The following is a 22287-nucleotide window of genomic DNA, read 5'->3' as shown; positions in this document are numbered from 1 at the left end:
TGTTTGTTGGGCCGAGGTGGGTGATGCACCTCTGTTGGGTCCGGAGTTAGTGAGGGAAACGACGGAGAAGGTTGAGCTCATCCGTAAGAGGCTTGTTACAGCCCAGAGTCGTCAGAAATCTTATGCCGACCGCAGGAGGAGACCTTTGGTGTTTGAGGTGAGTGATCATGTCTTTTTGAAGATATCACCAAGACGGGGATTGATGAGGTTTGGGAAGAGCGGGAAGTTGTCCCCTCGATTCATTGGTCCTTTTGAGATCCTTGAGAGGATTGGCGAGACTGCTTATCGTTTAGCTTTGCCGCCGCAGTTGTCCGGAGTACATGACGTGTTTCATGTGAGTATGCTTCGGAAGTATGAGCCGGATCCATCACATGTATTGGATTGGACCGATTTAGTAGTTGATGAGGATGTCTCGTATGATGAGAGACCGGTTCGGGTCTTGGATAAACGGGATCAAGTCTTGCGAGGCAAGACCATTCCTTTGGTGAAAGTTTTGTGGAAACATCACGGGGTGGAGGAAGCCACATGGGAACGTGAGTTGGAAGTCCGCGAGAAATATCCGGACATGTTTATTGATTTGTAATCTTGTAGTTAGATTTTGTAATATTGTCAAACTTTAAAGCATTTTATATATGTCTTAAGCTGTAAAACATTTAGAATGTTTTGGTTAATGGAAATATTTTGGAACTTGCCTCGAAATGGAAGTTTAATGGAACATTGTATATATTGAATATATTGAAAATTGTTGAAATTGAAAGAAAATTGCATAGTGTAATGCAGGTTGAAATATATGGTTGTTTTGCATATTGTGGCATGCCTCTTTGTTAAAAGATGGAATGGCCGGTGTTGGGTCAAGTTGTTTATTAGTGAGTTATCATATTGTTGGAATTTGAGAAAAACTTGTTTTCGAAACCTTGTGCTAAATTTCGGGGACGAAATTCTTTTAAGGAGGGGAGGTTATAGCGACCCCGGTCTTTTCTCTTTAAATTATTGTATCCAGACTTAGGTTCCGTGGATCCTGTCATTACTTATTGGTTGTTGTTGTCCTTTAATCTCTTTGTATTTGAAGTTTAGGTTGTGTTGGACGGGTCTGTTACAGGTTGGTTGATTTTAGATGCCGATAGGTGATGCCCAGATTTTGGCCTTCACGCTCGAGCGGAAGTTTTAACGCTCGAGCGGTCCCTTCGTTGTTGCTTCTCCGCTCGAGCGGGAATTTTGACGCTCGAGCGGTATTTTCCATCTCCCAGTATTTTGCTCTGCAGTTCTTCCGCTCGAGCGGTAGTTTTTACGCTCGAGCGTGATCCCTTGTTTTTGCTCCTCCGCTCGAGCAGGGAGTTTGACGCTCGAGCGGGTGCAGCGCCTGCAAAACTTCTGGAAGGGTGCAATCGACGCTCGAGCGGCTTTCTTCACGCTCGAGCATGATTCTGTGTCTTACGCTCGAGCGGGGCTTTCTACGCTCGAGCGTAGAGTCGATTATATCAGTCCGTGATTTCACTTTTTGGATCACTTTTTGACCTACTTTTCCTTCATAACCCTCTAAAAACCGCCCCTGGAGTGTTTTTATCTCTCTCTCCCTCTACACACCTTCTCTCTTTCGATTGATCTACTTAGAGTGAGTTTCTACCTTAGATCCTTTATTAAAAAGTTAGAGTGAGTCGAGGGCTTCGTTTTAATCTGAGAAACTTGGGATTTGGAGCACGTTGGTCTTTGGTCTTCATCTCCATCTTCTCCATACGGGTTATTTTCTTCGAGGTAGGGATTTTCCTACTCCATTTTATATGCTTTGTTCTAAGTTTGGTATTTTGATAGGTTGGGGACACTTTGAAAATTTTGGGGAAAAAAAAAACCTAGTTGAATTGTTAAATTAATTTGTATAATTAATTCATGGAATTGGGAAAAGATGGTTTAAATTCATGGAATTGGGGAGTTCATTGATTAAATGGCGTAGTTGGATAATGTGAATCATTTGTCTATTGAATTGTTGACATAGTTATTTTCAGTTTAGAAATAACTGTTTTGGGCTATCGGTGGAGGATAGTCGTGATTGTTGTAGACATTGCATGTGGATTAGGAATAACTAAAACTAATCACATTGGTTAAGTCATTAATTTTGACTATTGCATTGATACAGAAAATACGTGTATTGATTGAGCATTGCATTTGCATACATTGTTTTGTGTGGGAGGAGATAGGGGATGTACTCCACGGTTTAGGGGAAGATAGGGGATGGACCTCTAAACCGGATTTTTGTTTGGGAGGAGATAGGGGATGGACTCCATTAGCACCATTTTTATGTGTGCTTATTATATTGAAGTGTTTTTACATGATTATTGATACAGCACTAAAATGTGTATCAAATGGGAAGTATGAAGTGTTGTGATATGAGCATGAGTCTCGTTTGTTTGTTGATATTGGAAGTAATGTGAATATGATATACAATTCACTGTTGTAAGTTGGCCAGGTTCTGAGCCATGTTGATAATAATGGAAAGTGAAATGTGTCTTAGACATTAGTGTCATGAGACTGTTTAACGATAAAATTGATTATCTTAGTTAACCATCTATTGAATGCTATAGCTTTATTCAATGCTTATATTTGGTTTAGTATTTTTCTACTGGGCTGTGGCTCACCCTTTATGGGAACATCATTTTCAGGTTCAGGTGATAAGCTACCTCCACGGACTTAGCCTGGAAGGATTTGATGTTTGGGATTTTGAAGACTTGTCTTTAGTTATATGTTTTATTTTGTTATTTTTTTGAGATTTCATGTAAACATTCAAGCCTAGGGCTTAACTTGTAAATGAGTTAGTACTCATCCTTTTTGTGTCCAAGTGTTAGCTTGGAAAGATGTAAGCCCTTAGGGCATTTATTTTGATGTTGCAGGATGTTACATGTGATGTCTTTCAATAAGAATACTCTGATGAATAACTCAAATGATTCATTTTCTTTTATAAATGCATGTTAATGTTATGGTTATTATGGGTTTATTTTGAGGGCGTGACAGTGTGTGTGAGAAGATAGGGGATGGACTCCACACACTTATGTGTTTAGCACTTATAATCAAAGGTATCATACCCTTCCATGTAACGCCCTCAAAATAACAACAATAAACCCATCAGATAAGACATGCATTTACATATCAACTAACCACACTCTTTTATTCATTAGAGTTCCATTACATAAGTATTACATGTTAACATCAAAAAAAAAAAAACAAAATGCCCTACGGGCTTACAGCTTTCCAAGTTAACACTTGGTTACAACAAAAGAGTACTAACTCGTTTACACATTAAGCCCTAGGCTTGAAGTTACATGTAATACATCAAAAGTTAAGCGACAAAAGTATGTCCGCCACTAGCCTCCCAGCTATGTCATTGGAGGTGGCATGCTTCCTGCACCTGAAAATGATATTCCCATATAGGGTGAGCCACAGCCCAGTAGAAATACACTAAACCAACCATGGACAATGACTAAAATATTAGCAATTGATAGATGGTCAACACTGATACATCCACATAAATCACATATTTATGTCATACAACTTATGAGTCTAAGTTACCTTTCATTTTCCCTTTTTCAACAGATAAGCATGCTAGCTCTATCATCATTTCCACAGATATGTATAAAAACTATATCTCACATTCAGACAAGCATAAAAGCTATATCCACATTCTCAACAGATATGTATAACAACAATACCCCACATTCACAGATAAGCATATAAGCTCTATCTTCACTTCTCTAGACAAGCATATGAGCTATGTCTACGGAGTTCATCCCCTATCTTCTCCCAACACTATCCAGTTTAGAGGTACATCCCCTATCTTCCCCTAAACCGCGGAGTACATCCCCTATCTCCTTCTCTACACATAACGTATATAAACACATTGGTTCTATATACAATCACCCAATACATATAATTAATGTATTCTATCAACCGTCAAGTTCCATGACACATTTCATTGATTAGTTTCAGTTTACCTAATCATCATGCATTGTTTACAACAATCACGACTATCCTCCACCGATAGCCCAAAACAGTTATTTCTAAACAGAAAATAAATGCACAATGGATATTCAATCAACATTTCATTTCCTCATTTCTCGCCATTAATTATCCCAATTAATCAAACAATGTAATTAGGCTATTTTCCATAATTACCATTTCGACCCTTAGGTCCCATTTTCATCAATGATTCAACAATCATTTCCATTTTTTTTCATGCCAAACATGCATCTAGGTTTATTATGAATAAAACCCCAACTTTTGTAAAATTACACAAAGCCCCAAACTTTCACAAAATTACCAAACCAAGCCCAACATCTCAAAATACCAAAATTTAAAGACAAAACCCATAGAGAGGAGTAGGATATCCCTACCTCAAATTCGGAGTCCCAAAGGAGAAGACGACAAAACCCAACGTGCTCCAAAACCCGTGATTTTCAGATTAAAATGTAGCCCTCGACGATCAACAACTTTTTTGTAAAGGCCAAAGGTGAGTAAATCACTCCTACTAGATCAAAACCTAGAGAGAAGGTAGAGTCTAGAGTGAGAGGCTCAACAATGGTGATTTTGGAAAAGTAAGAGAGAGAAGAGAAAGTAAAAAGTGATTTGAAAAGTCACAATTTCGGGACTCAAACCCAGTCGCCCGCTCGAGCGTAAAACACCCCGCTCGAGCGTCACTCACAGACTCCCGCTCGAGCGTCCAAACTTCCGCTCGAGCGCCGGATGCACTCTCCCAGCATTTATACAGAACCAGGCCTCCGCTCGAGCTTCCAACTCTACGCTCGAGCGGCACTCAGACAACCCCGCTCGAGCGGCCAATCCCACGCTCGAGCGTCCAACACTGCACAGGAAATACTGGATGGGTGTATTCCCCGCTCAAGCGCCCAAACCCCCGCTCGAGCGGACAGGCCAAAATCTGGGCAACTAGTTTTGGTTTCCAAACTCAACCAACCTGCAACAAACCTGCCCAACACATCCTATAACTCAAAATACAAAGTAAAGAGGATGCAAACAAGATAATAAACAACTACCAACATCCACGGACACATGTCCGGATCACTATACAACAAGGGTAAAAACCCGGGATCGCTATATTCCAGCTAGCGCCTGGAGAACTGACGCGCTGATAATCTAAGGTACCATACCCTTCCAGCTAGCGCCTGGTAAACTGGTAGATTGTGGTGAGAAGTGTATCTTTGGCTTACTCCGCATATAGCTAGTAGTGCAGTGTTGTTTTGTTATTGTTTCAGTGTATCTGGAAACATTGTGGATTGTATTTGTTACAATGTTGGAGGGACGAGTTGACTCATTGATTGATTTTATGTATGTAGTTGAGTTGTTATCTTTTTTATAGAGGTGTGCATGGATAATTATGATATAATTGGAATTGCATTGAAATGCCAAATATGTTTTGAAAAGGCACATCTGTTGTATGTGTGGCAAATGGAAGAGTAATGGGCTTAGTGAATCTATGTTTCTAAGTAGTTGTTAATGTTATAAAAGATTGGGAACGGGGGTTAATGAAAGGAAAAATGGAGGATAAATCGCTTATAGCGGTGAATTAAATGATTGTTTTCAAGAAAAGTTCATATATATATTTATATATATATTTTGTATAACCTGTCACATTATTGTTCTAGTATGAGAATGGGTGTTCATGATCATAGCTATCTGTAATGTTGTTATTGTTAAGGAGCATGTTGAGTTCCCTACTGGACTATATGTTCATCCCACGTTGTTGAATCTTTTTCAGGTGTTGAGCAGGGTGTGCTACAAGATTTGGATCTTCTTATTTGTTGGCCACGGGGCCTTAGTTATGTTGGCGGAATGCCATTGTTGTAAAGGGTTACACCCTTCTTCTTGTACTTTTAATGATGTAAGCCCAAGGGCAATTTATTAAGTTAGTTCATGTAATGTTTACTTTGCATACGGATGAGAGTATTGTTAATCATTTCTACGGATTGAATGTATGAGTTTATTTCCGCATGTTATCTCTGAAATTGGATTAAGTTAAAGAATTTGGTAATGACTCCGAGTAATAAAAAGTGGGGCGTGACAACTTGGTATCAGAGCGAGACGGGTTTGAATACTTTGGGCTCGTGGGAAGTGGTTTCTACCACAGTGGGTTTACTACGTATGGTGAGGACGTTGCATATAGATGTCATGAAAGTTAGGACTTATGTGTTGCATTTATGTGAGCATGGGATTTAGTCTCTCGGATAGTATTCATAGCCGGTGAACTTGCTTTGAGGTCCTTTTGGAAACACGCCTGATCAACGTGGTTTCTGATGGGAATTCCTTGAGAGTTCCGGGATGAGTGGCTATCTTTGTGGACTTGATTCGATTATGTGTTTATATGTTTCGTGTTTATATGCAATAGATATGTATACTTGTGACTAGTGAGTCTTGTAACCTTGTAGTAGAGTGTGCCTCGGAGAAGGCTATTGTGTTGTACACTAAGCTTGGTTATTGCTTTTGTGCTTTATAGGATGTCTACACGAGGAAGTAGAGGACGGTTGAGTAATAGGAGTGTCGGTAGAGGCACAACAGTTCCTTTAGTACCTGCCGTTGCAGCATCGGCTGTCGGCGAGGATGTCGCACGTGAGATTGTGAGAGCAGTACAAGACGCCCTAGCTCACATTGGGGGCGGCAGTGGGCATGCTCTCAAGCTTACTAAGGAGTTTTTCCACTCCGGCCCACCAGAGTTTGTGGGGGAGGCTAAACCGTTGGAGGTAGAAAGTTGGTTGGAACAGATTACCAAGACTCTTGATATGCTCAGAGTCGAAGATGAGGAGTTGAGGGTTTCTTTGGCGACCTTTCAGTTGAAGAGTGATGCGAGTTATTGGTGGAAGTATGCTAAGAATACCGTAGGTAGCACGTGGGTTGCTTGTACCGAGGCCATTTTGGCCAAGTATTTCCCTCCTTCTACTCGGGAAAGGTTGAGGGATCAGTTTTTGGAGTTGCGTCAGGATGATACTCCTGTGGCACAGTTTGAGATGCGGTTTGCTAGCTTGTCGAGGTTTGCTCCAGAGTTGGTGGCAACAGAGGAGCGTCGTTGTTTTGAGTTTGAAAGGCGGTTGTGTTTCAATATTCGGGAGAAGGTAGCTGGATCCTTTTGGAAGGATTATTATTATTTAGTTGAGGCAGCGGCCCATGTGGAGGCCATGGTTGCGAGTGATGATGGGATTAAGGAGGAGATTATAGTGGTAAGTCCTTCGGTTCCTAAATACTCTAGGCTCAATAAGGGGTGGAGGCGGAAACAGGCTCAGTCGGGGGTTGGTTCCTTTTCTTCGCCAGGGGTTTCAGACACTTCGGTTGGAAGGTCCGGGGAAGTGCAAGTTTCAGACCAGTCTCAGAGTAGGGGGTCTGGTGGTTGTTTCGTTTGCGGCCAGCATGGCCATGGTAGACGTTTTTGCCCTTTGCGTGTGAACTCTGCAAGTGTTTCAAAACCTAGTCAGACTCAGTCGTACCCATCCAGTCGGGGGCGCTATCGGTACCAGAAACGGTCAGGCCAGGCTTCGGGAGCCTCGCGAGGGGCGACTTATTAGTTAGTCCTATAGTATTACCCTGGAGGGGGACTTTTGTATTGTTGACCGGTGGTGTATCATATGTATCATTTTGTTGTTGACCGGTGTACTGTTGGATGTTGAGGCACCATGTTTATGTATCGCTTATGTATGCATATTGTTGTTTGTTTAACCCTCATGCATTGGGGAGTATGTGTGGAATCTCGAATCCTCTTTTTCTGCTGAGGAGTTGTGTAAGGGATCAATGATCCTGATGTTGTTATTTGCTTGGTACCTATGTGTAAATTTGTGTTTTGGGCCTTGCTAGTTAAGAGGTCCGTGGTGACCCCATCGATTGTATAGGGGTAGTGTTTGTATTGAGATTGGTTATCAATTGTGGGGTATGGTTTGTGAGTGAATGCTGGCAACATTCTTTGGAGGGAGAACAGTTTGAGTTCTAGAGTAATGAGCATAGCGTTGGTCAAAATTGTCCTTCGTGATTGGGTTGTTGTAATTGAGGTTTACCAAGTCGGTTTTTGGTCGAGGAGATGAGTAGGCTTACTACGTAGCCATGGGGGGGGGGGGGGGAAATAGTAATTCCCTTAGACATAGTGTTGGTGTGGTTTGATTTTAGGAGATCCAGTGAGATTCCAAAATTTGGGGGTTTGTGTGGGGAACTCCGTGTGTGGGGTTAGTGGCACATCAGTGGGTGGATTACTGAGTGTGGAGTTTATTGAGTTGATTAGTCAGCTCACTGGTATAGGGTTTTGGGTTGACCTTGGTCACCGTGAAGTTAATCTCATTCGTTGTAGACTTTGTGTGTTGATTGAGGAAAACCGAAACTAATCATCCGGTTGTGTCATTAAATATGACGGTTATAATAATACAGCAAATTTGTGCATTGAATGATCATTGTAAATGATTGGATTTTTTTTTTATACATTATATATGTATATTGTTTGGGAGGAGATAGGGGATGGACTCCGACGATACAGCACCAAAATGTGTATCTATTGAAAGATTGATATAGCTTATATGCTTGTCTATGGTGAAGTGAAAAATGTTTTATATGGGTTACTATCTCATTTAATTTGTTGGCCAGGTTCTGAGCCAGGTGTATGTTATTAAATTGATTAAGTAAAGGGAGGCCGGCTGAAATTGCAAAACTGTGAATTTCTTATGCCTTTTGTGTTGATAATACTGTTGTTATTTCTATTAACTATCATTATAGAAATGTTTTGTTCCATGTTGGTCGTGGCATCACTGTGTGAGTGATGGTTATTGATGGTGTTGTTTTGGAAAAGAAATGGAAAACGAAATTTTCCTAGTGTTTGGGCCATCTAAATGTGTTGTTGAGAGATTGATTTAATTCAAGGGTTTTGAGGAATTTCAAATGAATGATTTTTGGCAAATAAATGATGGATGACTGTGTTTTAGATAACACCGTGTTGGTGAAAAATGTATACAAAGTTTTTGAGTTTCGCATGGAAAATGCAAAATTTATTTCGCAATGTCAGCATTGAAAATTTGGCTATCTTTGAGAAATGTCTCTTGAGCAAGAAAATGTTTTCTTATTATTTACTCCAAAAGTTGTTTGGGTCGTGTTGTTGCATAGTGACTTAGCTTGAAGCGCTGGCCAGATGTGAGTAAACTGTTTCAGAAGGATTGATTTTGTTGTGGCTTTTATGCCTACAGTGTTGTCATTTGGAACGTGTTCCCTCGGTTAGTCTCTTCCTTGGTAAGAGTGAATCGAAGGTTTGTAGTGAGAGTAGTTTCTTTCCTAGTACTCGGGTGTTGGTGTGTTGTGATCAGTTGGCCATGTGTTTTGGCGCATCCTTAATTTCGGGGATGAAATTCTTTAAGGGGGGGAGGTTATAGCGATCCCGGTATTCCCTGTTGTTGTATATCTATAATCTGGACTCAGTTCCGTAGATTCGTTGTTGTCTTATCCTCATTTCTATCCCTTACTCTTTGTTTTAGAGTTTTGGGTTGTGTTGGGCAAGTTGGGAATTAGTTGGTTGTGTTTTAAAGCTTTGAAAATTTTGCCCAGGTTTTGGTCTCTCCGCTCGAGCGGCGGTTTTACGCTCGAGCGGCAGTTTGGATGCTCGAGCGTGATTTTCCATCTCCCAGTACTTTACTCTGCAGTTAGTCCGCTCGAGCGGTAGTTTTTACGCTCGAGCGGAGAGTAGACTGCAAAACTTTTGGAAGTGTGCAATCAGCGCTCGAGCGGCTCTTTTCACGCTCGAGCGTGAGTCTGTGTCTTACGCTCGAGCGGAGAGTCGACTACATCAGTCCGTGATTTCACTTTTTGGATCACTTTTTGACCTACTTTTCCTCTCTTAACTTTTAAAAACCGCCCCTTGAGAGTTTCTCTCTCTACTCTTACCTTCTCTCTAAGTTTTGATCTATTCCCGGTGGTCTCCTACTCTAGTTCCTTTGGAAGAAAGGTAGAGCTTCGCGAGAGCTTTGTTTTAATCTGAGAAACTTGGGATTTGGAGCACGTGGGTCTTTGGTCTTCATCTCCGTCTTCTCTATTCGAGGTAGGGATTCTCCTTGTTCTTTTTCAATACTTCGTCTATAGATAGACATGTGGTAATTTTGTATTGCATAAAAATCATATCCATGTTGGATTTGCTTGAAATCATCGGAAGGAACCTAGGGTTGGGTATTTGAAAATGGTTATGTTATCATTGAGAGTTGTTTTGGGCTAATTGGAGTGTTAATTAGCATGTTGTAGTTGATAAAGGAAAAAGGCCTAAATCATATTTTGATTGATAAATTAAAATGGAGAATAATGAACCTAAATTGTAACTCTCTATTGTTGAAGTGAGTGGGTGAAGGTGTTAATGCCTAAGGGGTTAACTTTGGTTTTGAAATGGGTTTGAAATGTATGTAGTCAACTAATGTGAGTTATGGCTTCCTTATTGGTAGAAATCGGTTTTTGTAAAATAAAAGGGATGGGTTTGGTCTTGTGACAACTAAAGAGACGGAGTTGGTTTTGTTAAAACAAAGAGGGAAGTGGAACTTGTTTTGTGAAATGGAAAAAGTGTTTTGAAATACGTATGAAAATTGGATTATTGTTTCATGAGTGTTGAACACACACATGTGTGGAATTGTATCTTGAACTACCATATTAATGTTGTTGTCGGGTTTGTGGTCTCATAGTAATTGAGTCTTTAATAGGTGTACTAAATATTTGCATCTAGAGGTTTTATCCTTGGTCATCGGTGGAGGATGACGTGGTTGTGTTGAATTGCTGTGTATGTAATACACCATTGTTGATTGAACATTATATGTAATGAAATGCTGAATTACATTATATTTGTATACTGGTTTGGGAGAAGAGAGGGGTTGTACTCCAGTGTGTGTGAGAAGATAGGGGATGGACTCCACATACTTATGTGTTCAGCGCTTATAATCAAAGGTATCATACCCTTCCAACTAGCGCCTGGAGAACTGACGCGCTCATAATCTAAGGTACCATACCCTTCCAGCTAGCGCCTGGTAAACTGGTAGATTGTGGTGAGAAGTGTATCTTTGGCTTACTACGCATATAGCTAGTAGTGTAGTGTTGTTTTGTTATTGTTTCAGTGTATCTGGAAACATTGTGGATTGTATTTGTTACAGTGTTGGAGGGACGAGTTGACTCATTGATTGATTTTATGTATGTAGTTGAGTTGTTATCTTTTTTATAGAGGTGTGCATGGATAATTATGATATAATTGGAATTGCATTGAAATGCCAAATATGTTTTGAAAAGGCACATCTGTTGTATGTGTGGCAAATGGAAGAGTAATGGGCTTAGTGAATCTATGTTTCTAAGTAGTTGTTAATGTTATAAAAGATTGGGAACGGGGGTTAATGAAAGGAAAAATGGAGGATAAATCACTTATAGCGGTGAATTAAATGATTGTTTTTAAGAAAAGTTCATATATATATATTTATATATATATTTTGTATAAACTGTCACATTATTATTCTAGTATGAGAATGGGTGTTCATGATCATAGCTATCTGTAATGTTGTTATTGTTAAGGAGCATGTTGAGTTCCCTACTGGACTATATGTTCATCCGACGTTGTTGAATCTTTTTCAGGTGTTGAGCAGGGTGTGCTACAAGATTTGGATCTTCTTATTTGTTGGCCACGGGGCCTTAGTTATGTTGGCGAAATGCCATTGTTGTAAAGGGTTACACCCTTCTTCTTGTACTTTTAATGATGTAAGCCCAAGGGCAATTTATTAAGTTAGTTCATGTAATGTTTACTTTGCATACGAATGAGAGTATTGTTAATCATTTCGACGGATTGAATGTATGAGTTTATTTCCGCATGTTATCTCTGAAATTGGATTAAGTTAAAGAATTTGGTAATGACTCCGAGTAATAAAAAGTGGGGCGTGACAGTATGTCAGAAAATCTGGACCAAAGAATTTTGATGTTCTTACTCTCTTACTTTGCCTTGGTTCATCAACAGTTAAATCCTGTTGGCCGAGACCATTACTAGTCTCTTGTGTTTGATTGTCATTAGTCTCTTGACTTTGTATATAATCATAAGTCCTTTTTTGTGAATTTAATTCCTGTCATTTCTTGTAAGGAAAAACATGTTCAAAAAACACAGCATTCCTTGACTCTATAATAGTGTTCATATTTATATCAGGTATTTATGATTTATAAGTCAGAAACTGATATGCACTACTATTTTGAGCATAACCAATAAACGCACAATCCACTGTTTTTGGTCCTATCTTAGTCTTTTTAGGAACAAGAACTTCTACCTTTGCCAAACACCCCCACACTTTTAAGTATTTGTAGGAAGGTGGTTGACCTTTCCATAATTCATAAGGAGTACTGTTGGTTTTCTTATGAGGTATTCTGTTAAGAACATAATTAGAAGACAATATTGCTTCCCCCCATAAGTTCTGCGGTAAGCCCGAACTTAGTAACATGGCATTCATCATTTCTTTAAGGGTTCTATTCTTCCTTTCAACAATTCTATTTTACTGTGGAGAGTAGAGTGTTGTAGTTTGATGAATAACGCCATGTTATGCACAAAATTCATTTAATGGTGCATCATATTCACCACCCTTATCACTTCTAACCATTTTAATGGTTTTTCCAAGTTGATTTTCAACTTCAGTTTTGTAGAGTTTAAACATTTCTAAGGCTTCATCTTTACTTCTAAGTAAATATACATAACAATATCTTGTGCAATCATCAATAAATATTATGAAATACTTTTTGCATCCTCTAGTTTGAACAAATTTAAAATCACATACATCAGTATGAATTAATTCTAGAGGTTCGATTTTTCTTTCAACTGATTTAAATGGAGCTTTAGTTGGTTTTGCTTCTACACAAATCTCACATTTGTGATTAGGATCAATTTCAAACTTTGGTATATAATCCAAACCAATTAATCTACGCAAAGTATCAAAATTACATGTCCTAATCTACCATGCCATAAATTCGACTCAAGAACATAAGCAAAAGACGTGTTATTCTTATTAATAGCAAGTTTTGGTACAATCGTCATTACATTCAACTTGAATAGACTATCACTCATGTATCCCTTACCAACATACATACCACTCTTTGATAATACAAAATTATCAGACTCAAATACAAGCCTATACCCATTTTTACTTAACAAAGAGCCAAAAACTAAATTCTTCCGGATGTCTAGTACATGCAGTACGTTGTTGAGGGTAAGTTCTTTCCCTGATGTCATCTTCAAGATCACCTTTCCTTGTCCAGCCACAGTAGAAGTACAAGAATTTCCTATGAAAAGTTGTTCACCATTTGCAGCCTCATTGTAAGTAGTAAACATCTTCTTGTCTGCACAAATGTGACGAGTTGCCCCAGTGTCAATCCATCATGCTTTGGGATTTCCAACCAAATTAACCTCAGACACCACAGCAGAGAGGTTGATGTCATTTACTCCATCAGAGATGTAATCTAATTCTGTTACATTGGCTTGATTGGTGATCTTCTTGCTTGTACTTCCGCGATCCTTTTTAGGGCGGCGGCAGTCAGAAGCTCGATGACCAGTCTTGTCACAGTTTTAGCATTTTTCTTTGGACTTCTCATTGCTATTGTTGTCGCCTTGTTTAGGACCATCTCCAGTAAACTTCATCTTTTTGCTATGTGGTTTGTGCACTTGTTCAACCACATTAGCCTTGGACTAAATGGGATTTTTACCATTCCTCTTTTCAGCCTTTCGGTTATCTTCCTCAATTCTTAGTCTTACAATCAATTCATCCATGGTCGTCTCCTTGCGTTTATGTTTTAAATAATTTTTGAAATCTTTCCAAGTTGGTGGTAACTTTTCCACCAAAGCAGCGACTTGAAAAGACTCGCTAAGAGACATAGAGAATGAATATCATGCAAAATTAACTGAAAATTTTGAACTTGAGAAATTACCATTTGGGAGTCTACCATAACGAAGTCCCAAAATTTACCGACAACAAATTTCTTTGTGTCGGCATTCTCTATCTTGTATTTTTTCTCCAAAGAATCCCACAATTCTTTTGCTGTTTTTAGAGGGCTATAAGCATTATACAGCATGTTGTCAAGGCCATTGAGAATGTAGTTTATGTATAGGAAATCAGAATGTTCCAAGTATCTACAGCGGCAATAACTTGCCGATCACTTTCATCCTCTCTAAGTACTGCAACCTCTTCATGGAGAAACCGTCCCAAATTTACAGTTGTAAGATAGAACAACATTTTCTGCTGCCATCTCTTAAACTCAGTACCGTTAAATTTTTTCGATTTTTCTCCATGATTTATCGGAACTTGAACATAGTTCTGGATAGGGGCCGGAGTCGTTGTAACGATCGGATTTGGAGTACTACTTTCAGCAGCCATAATATCTGATTACAAAAATCAGAAAAATCAAAACACAAATTAATTTTCTAGTTACTAAAACCAGAAAATAAATTATAACATAAAAATAATTTTACTTTTCCTGTTACTAAAACTAGAAAAATAAAATACCACAATAATTTTCTATAACACAAATTAATATTCTACAATTGTTAATGACATCAGTATACTACTACTAGTTGTCAAAGAAAATAAATAGTATATTAATCTGTTTTAAGATTGTTGGACAATCTTCACTATATTTAAAGAAATAAATTTTGTTTGTGTACTAAACAACAAACGGAATATAGAAGAAATATAGAAAAGAAGAGAGTTTGTTTGATTACAAAAATCAAACCAAAAAATGAAATAAAATAAAAAAAATAAAATTTTACTTTGTTACAAAAACAAAATCAAAATCTGAAACAGAAAAATAATAAAATAGAAAAATAAATTAATTACTTATCAAATTAATTTGTTGAACAAATTTTGTGATCAAGTCCAGTGTTTAACACTGTGTCCTTAAGATAGATTCGTCATCTCCACAGTGCTTTCAGAATGTGGACGCCTATCTCCTAGAATAAAATGATCAACGACGAAAAATTACAGCACTACAAATTTTTTGTACAACGAAAACACTCAGTGTATACACTTTTTCTTACAGAAAATTAATGGATTTAATGCAGCAAAATGCAGAGAGTAATTACAGAGGAAAGGATGAATTTTCTAAATGAATGAAAAATCAATAGAGGGTCTGCCTATTTATAGGAGAAAATGTGGTTGTTTCATTTGAATTAAATAGGTACAAACCTATTCAGTTTGAATGAATAGATATGTCACTGTTTGGGTTTGAATTTGAACAGATACAGAAGCTGTTCCGATTTAAATTCAAACAGATAAAAATTGGGCAGAATTTTGGTGGAGGAAAAAAGCGAGCAAAATTTTTGGAATTAATTTCCAAAATTCAAATTCCAAAAAATTAGAATTTAATTTTAGAAAAATAAAATTCAAAAGTTTTTGGCCCAAAAAATAATTAGTATTGGGCCAAACAAGCCCAACCCAACCTTACACCATGCACTCGCGCCCAGGTCCAGCCTGCTCGACTAACCAGACGGACGGCACACGTGTGTGTTTATTTTTGGATCCAAAGGGTCTAGCCCACTTTGCCCATAACCTCCCTCTTTACAAAACTTGAGTGCTCCTTGAGGCCTACCCTAAGTTCCAAACTCAAGCCTTATAAACTCACTCAAGGTTTACCAACCAAATCAATGTGGGACAACCTTTAAACCAAACATTTAGGAAATTTCACCAAAAACTCCATTTCCATGGAGCTCGCTTTGGTTTCAATTTTCCATTCACTCGATAATGGTTTTGAGCAACCAAATATACCACGTGAATTACAACGCGACATAGAACACATTATCACTTAGACCCGCCAAATTTGGCGCATGGGTCCCACCTAAAAAATAAATCAAAGTTAAGGAAAAATTAGATTTTGCTAAAACTTCCAAAACCATTTCTAACAGATGATATGCCTATGCTAAGGCAATAGCTTAGGAGGACTGGGAGCCAAGAGATTCTATTTTTTTTTTTTTTGTTATTTTTATATTTATTTTGTTCAAGTTTAGGATTTTATTTGTATTGAGTTTAAACTCACTTTTGTTGTAACCAAGCACCATCTTGGAAAGTTGTAGCCAATAAGGTATTATTATATTTGTTTAACTCTATTTAAAATCTTTTGCTATGACACATACTATAAATTCAGGGTTAGGACCTATGAATGTATTACTGCATGTGTTACACTTTTATAAAGAGATGAAATCTTTTATAGAAAGAACATAGTATCCAGGGATCTGTTATTATTTAATATCTATCGTGGGATATGTAACATGCCCGAAAGGTATCCGCGCTCGTTAAACAGTTCGGACCCTCTGTCTTTTTGACCTAGTCTCATGAGTGCAATGTGAAATGCAGATGAATGTCTATTTTTGGCAATTTTTAGAAAATCCATTTTTATTGCAAAACCTTTTGCCATAAATGGACTGCGCCATCAGATTTTAGAGTCGCTACCTAATATTTTGGAAAATTAGGAAATCCATGACTCATGCCAAGGCCACTGTTCGTCATAACCAAAGTTGTCTCGGTTCGAAACCTTAGGTATGACAGGGGAAGGTCATTAATTGAGCACCCCCGCTTACCCGATCAAAAGATCGGCCTTTGCTAAACCATGATATGAATTTTATTTACTTTATATGTTCATATTTTGATTACTTAATAAATCCTAAAAATTACTATGTAAAGCATACAAGTATAGACTATGTCATTTATTTTGGAATAATTTGATTTCATGTATTTTGAAAGAGTTTTGAAGATGTACAACCCAAATAGATTGAGTTTACAAACATGAAAATGATCATCATTCCAAATTAAGCGACACAACCTCCATCCACTGGCATTCATAGAGTTATATCACATAAGCAAATAACCACATGGTAGGATACTTAAACATAATAAGAAAAACATACACAAACGGGATGCTAAAGCATAAAAACTTATATATTTACTGATGTTCCGCGAACAGCTACAAAACAAAGTTAGTAAAACATGCATGATCTTATGTACAAAATCCTAATGCGATTCACTCATGAGATGCAACTAAAGATTCGGCTTCTAAGATATGACATGTGAATCATCTCAAGAACATGAGGTAGCACACATAATCACATAGGAATTTATTAAATCTACAAATGCAAACTTAGCCGAATCAAGATGCATGAAACATAGATGCAAAGCATGGATACAACAACCAAAAAATAAAATAAAATAAAAATAAAAATAAACATGATGCATATTTACAAATAAGGAAAGCAAGTAAAAGAATGGGATAGAAAGAAGTGAGGTAAGAAATTATTACAACACTTTGAATAAATTATTACAAACCAAATTAGAGGGGGGTGAGGAGAATATTATAACAAAATAAAAACCTCACAATAAACTCAAAATAAAATAAACAAAAGAAAAAAAAGGTTTCATGTTCCTTGGAAACCACCGGAAGTTGGTTAACATCGGAAGACAACGCCGTCTTGTCCAAAAGAAGCTAACCAGCCGGCCAAATAGGCCGGTCGGCCAACTAGGCCTAGCAAAACCTGTCTTATTGCAGAACCAAGAAAATGAACAAACAAGAAATATGTAGGGGGCTCAACTAACCACTACCGGTTAAATTAAAAACAAGAAAACAAAATATGAAATAAAAAAAGTGCAAACTTACAACAAAACTAACATGAATCTAAAACAAAAAAACATATATAAGGTAGAACATGTAAGATTATAACAAAACTAATATGAGACAAATACAAGAAAAAAATATAAGCTAGGAAATGCAAGATTACAACATAATTACTATGAAACTAAAACAAGAAAGCAAACATAAGATAGAACATGCAAGATTACAACAAAACTAACATGAACCTAAAACAAAAAAGAAACAAATATGAGGTCGAACATGCAAGATTACAACAAAACTAATATGAGATTAATACAAGAAAAATATAAGCTAGGAAATACGAGATTATAACATAATTACTATGAAACTAAAATAAGAAAACAAATATAAGATAGAACATGCAAGATTACAACAAAACTAATATGAACCTAAAACGAAAAAAGAGAGAGTAAATATGAGGTAAAACATGCAAGATTACAACATGAACTTAAAACAAGAAAGCAAATATGAGGTAAAACATGCAAGATTTCAACAAAACTAATATGAAATTAAAGCAAGTGAATAAAAATAAATAAATTACTATGAGTTAAACAAACCACTTAGATTACAACAACACACTATGAAATATAAAGTAAGAAAATAAATATGAGATAAACAAACCATTTGGATTATAACAAAACACTATGAAATAAGAAGAAAGAAAATAAATATGAGATAGAAAATATAAGAAAATGAAAGACCATAAATTCACCTTCCAAAGAAAGATTGAACTTCTTGATTTTCAAACTTCTTCTTAATCACCCTCAAGTTTAGGAAGTGTGTTCTCAATCCTCAATTTGAAACTAGAATGGAACTTTGGGTATGTATGGTGGAAAACAACACTCACTCTTTCCTTTGATCAATCACTACTAAAATTTAGTTATTTCAGAATTTTTGGAGGAGTTTTGGTGTAGGAAAGATAGAATTTCAGTTTGTATGGAAGGTATGGGGTGTATATGGAAGATAGGAGTATTTTTTGCTAAAAAACTCAAATTTTCTCTCTTTTTTCACTCTTTTCTCTCCAAGTTCGTGGTCCTCTCTCTCCCTCTCTCTCTCTCTCTCTCTCTCTCTCTCTTTCAATATGATCATTCTATATAGGCAATGAGGGAGAGAAAAGGTCAAAAAGAAGATGGGAGATAAGGTTGTGGGTTGTATGGGATACTCCATTATGGATGCAAACAAAATCTCTTTTTGACAATGGAGGATGATTAGGTATAATGGAGGATGAGTGGGTGCACTTGAATGGATCAGAAAATAGGTAAATGGGGTGTCCCAACCGAACCAAAACCAAGAAAAATGGGGCTGTTGTTGTTTTGGGCCAAGTCAACAAAATCTGCTATTAAGCCCAATTTCAAACATTCATATCTCTCTTATATGGACTTGGTTTTAGGTGGTTCTTGGGTCTAAATTGAAGCCCTAGAAGTATACTTTCCAATGGTGGTGGCCTTATATCTAAATTCCAAGTATACAAAGAGATATGCCTAATTTAGTGAAGGTTGTTCATTTCTCTCGAACCAGGTCAACAAAATCTGCTCTTAAGCCTAACTTCAAATGGGCATATCTCCCCTTATTCGGACTTGGTTTTAGGTGGTTCTTGGATTGAAATTGAAGCCCTAGAATAATTTCCCATGGTGATAGCCTCACATCTAAATTCCAAGTGTACAAAGTGATATGCCTAATTTAGTAAAGGCTGTTAATTTTCTTTTCAATGATTTGATGCTCATTCTTTTCCTAAACCAGTTTTCGTCCATCCCCTCCTGTTTTCTTTAAATCCAAACATATCCAAACCTATAAAGAAGATGTTATTTTAAATATATATATATATATATATATATTGTGGGAGCCGAATAAAGGGTAGAACCAGAAGCGTACGCTTCGAAGGATGGACATTTGTTCGGCTCTAACCTGCACGATTAGGAGGCCGACTACAATTAACAGGCCGAGTAACTATGGGGCCGAATAAATAAGCAATTTGAGAGCGGAAAGTGGATCAGGCCCCGAGGCCCTGGAAACGAGTATAAATAGAGGAACAACAGTCAAAGAAAGATATGTGAGAATTATTTTGCTCAACTTAGAATACAAGTAACCCTGAGTGCTGAAACTAACTTGCCCGTCGGAGTGCTAATTCCGGCACCCTCGACCGGAGTGTTTATTCCTTTTCAGGTGACTTTCAGAGGATCACTAGCGTCCCCCAAGATCAGAAGAGTATTTCCAAACCACTTCTCCACAATTGGCACTGTCTGTGGGAATACTCAAACACATCCATGGTGGGCGTAACGGAAGACCCTCTGATAGTCATGCATGAAAACACGCAGAGAGATGACCTCACTCCAACAAATATGCTTGGACCGGAGACTGTCCCTACAAGACACGCTTTGAACTTCGCCTCACCCTCGACTCCAGAGCATGAGGCAATGCAGGCGATCATAGAACAAACAAAGCAAAACGAACAGAGGTTGGAGAACATGATCGCAGAGAACGAACGTCTCCGTTAGGATTTGGCCTTGGAAGTGGCAAAGTCTAAACAAGCTGTATGCCAAGATCCGAAATGACCGGTGAGGGCAGGTGGTCGACGATCTCGAGCTCGACAACAAGACACTAATAGCGACTCCGACTCATTATCCCCGGAGCCCAAGAAGAAGGGACGATCTGAAATGTAACGCCCTCAAAATAAACCCATAAATCATCCAACAATAGCATGCTTAAACATAGGAGAATAAGCCATAAATATATTCCATCAGAGTAGTCTTTACAAAATTTATTCCATGTTGACATCAAAAGTAAATGCCCATGGGCTTACAACTTTCCAAGTCAACACTTGGTTACAAAAAGAGAGTGCGAACTCTATACAAAGAAAGCCCTTGGTTTGATATACATGTAATACAACAAAACAATAAAAGAATCCAACAGCCTCAAGCTTCCCAAGCAACGTCCTTGGAGGTGGCAAGCTACCTGTACCTGAAAATAATGTCCCATATAGGGTGAGCCACAGCCCAGTAGAAATATACTAAACCAACTATAAACAATGACTAAAATGATAGCATTCGATAGATGGTTCACACTTATACTCCAACTCATGTCATATTACATTTTCCATTTCTTGCTCAACTTTAAGTTTGAAAACAAGGCTCAGAACCTGGCCAAGCAATTTAATGAGGTTATATCTCATTACTAAAATACTTTCGCAGTTCATGATGGATACACATTTTGGTGTTGTATCAATAACACATAAAACCACTTCCATACTTCACAAATGATACACATTTTAGTGCTGTATCAATATAACAAAAACACTTCCATACTTCAATGGAAAACAACTTGTGGAGTACATCCCCTATACTTCACAAATGATACACATTGTAGTGCTGTATCAATGGAAAACAACTTCCGGTTTAGAGGTCCATTCCCTATATTTCCCTAAATCGTGGAGTACATCCCCTACTCCTCTCACACAACATAGTGCATATAAACAATTATCATACACACAATCAATCAATACATAAGGTTAATGTATTATTCCAACCGTCATATTCGATGACACATTCCATTGATTAGTTTTAGTTTGCCTAATCATCATGCATTGTCTACAACAATCAAGACTATCCTCCACCGATAGCCCCAAGCATTTATCTCTAAACAGGAAATAAATGCATCAAATGGATAACATATCAACATTTGTCTAAGTGAGCGATAAATTAATCCAACTCCACCCTTTAATCCCATACCTTTCCGATTTGAATATTTCCTATTCAATTTCTCATTTCCCAAAGTTAATTATACAAATTAATTAATCAACAATTAGGGCTTTTTCCCATAATTACAACACCAACCCTAAGGTTCCATTTTCATCAATAATCTAACACCGAGTCCATTTTCCAATGTATTGCATACATAAAGGTTTATATGTTTGAAACCCCATCTTTTGAAAAATTACATAATGACACCAAACTTTCACAAAATTATCCAACAACCCCCAACATATCAAAATGCCAAAATTCAAAGACAAAGCTCATAAGATGGAGTAGGATATCCCTACCTCGAAGTTAGAGCTCAAATGGAGAAAGAGACCAAACTCAAAGTGCTCCAAATTCTAAACTTTTCGGATCAAAACGAAGCCTTTGAAGATCAATACACCTTTTGCAAAGACAAAAAGGTAGTGAGACACTCTAGCTAGATCAAACCCTAGAGAGAAGGGAGATTCTAGAGAGAGGAGCTCTCAAACTTGATTTTGGGAAAGCAAGAGAGAGAGAGGAAGTGTAAAAAGTGATTCAAAAATGCCCAGCTGCCAACTGATATACGTATGACCCGCTCGAGCGGAGAATAGAATGCTCGAGTGTCAAGCACAAAAATCTGGACACGCCCGAGCGCAAGAAGGCCCGCTCGAGCTCCAAGGCACAAGAATGAAAATCATCCGCTCGAGCGTAGGAAACCCGCTCGAGCGTGAAAAACACACCTGTAGAAGTTTTTGCAGGGGCACGAAATACTGGAAGTATGAAATCTCCGCTCGAGCGGACAACCAAAAACCAAACTCCGCTCGAGCGCAGAATGACCCGCTCGAGCGTAACACCAAAAGGCTGGGCAACTACACTTGAGACCGAAACTCAACCTACCTGTTCGAAACACGCCCAACACATCCCAAAACTCAAACATACG

The sequence above is a fragment of the Camellia sinensis genome, chromosome 13, assembly GCF_055761805.1.
Source record: "Camellia sinensis isolate YWXY chromosome 13, ASM5576180v1, whole genome shotgun sequence".
Lineage (NCBI taxonomy): Eukaryota > Viridiplantae > Streptophyta > Magnoliopsida > Ericales > Theaceae > Camellia > Camellia sinensis.
The sequence above is the reverse complement of the archived record's forward strand: the minus strand, read 5'-3'. Positions refer to the sequence as shown.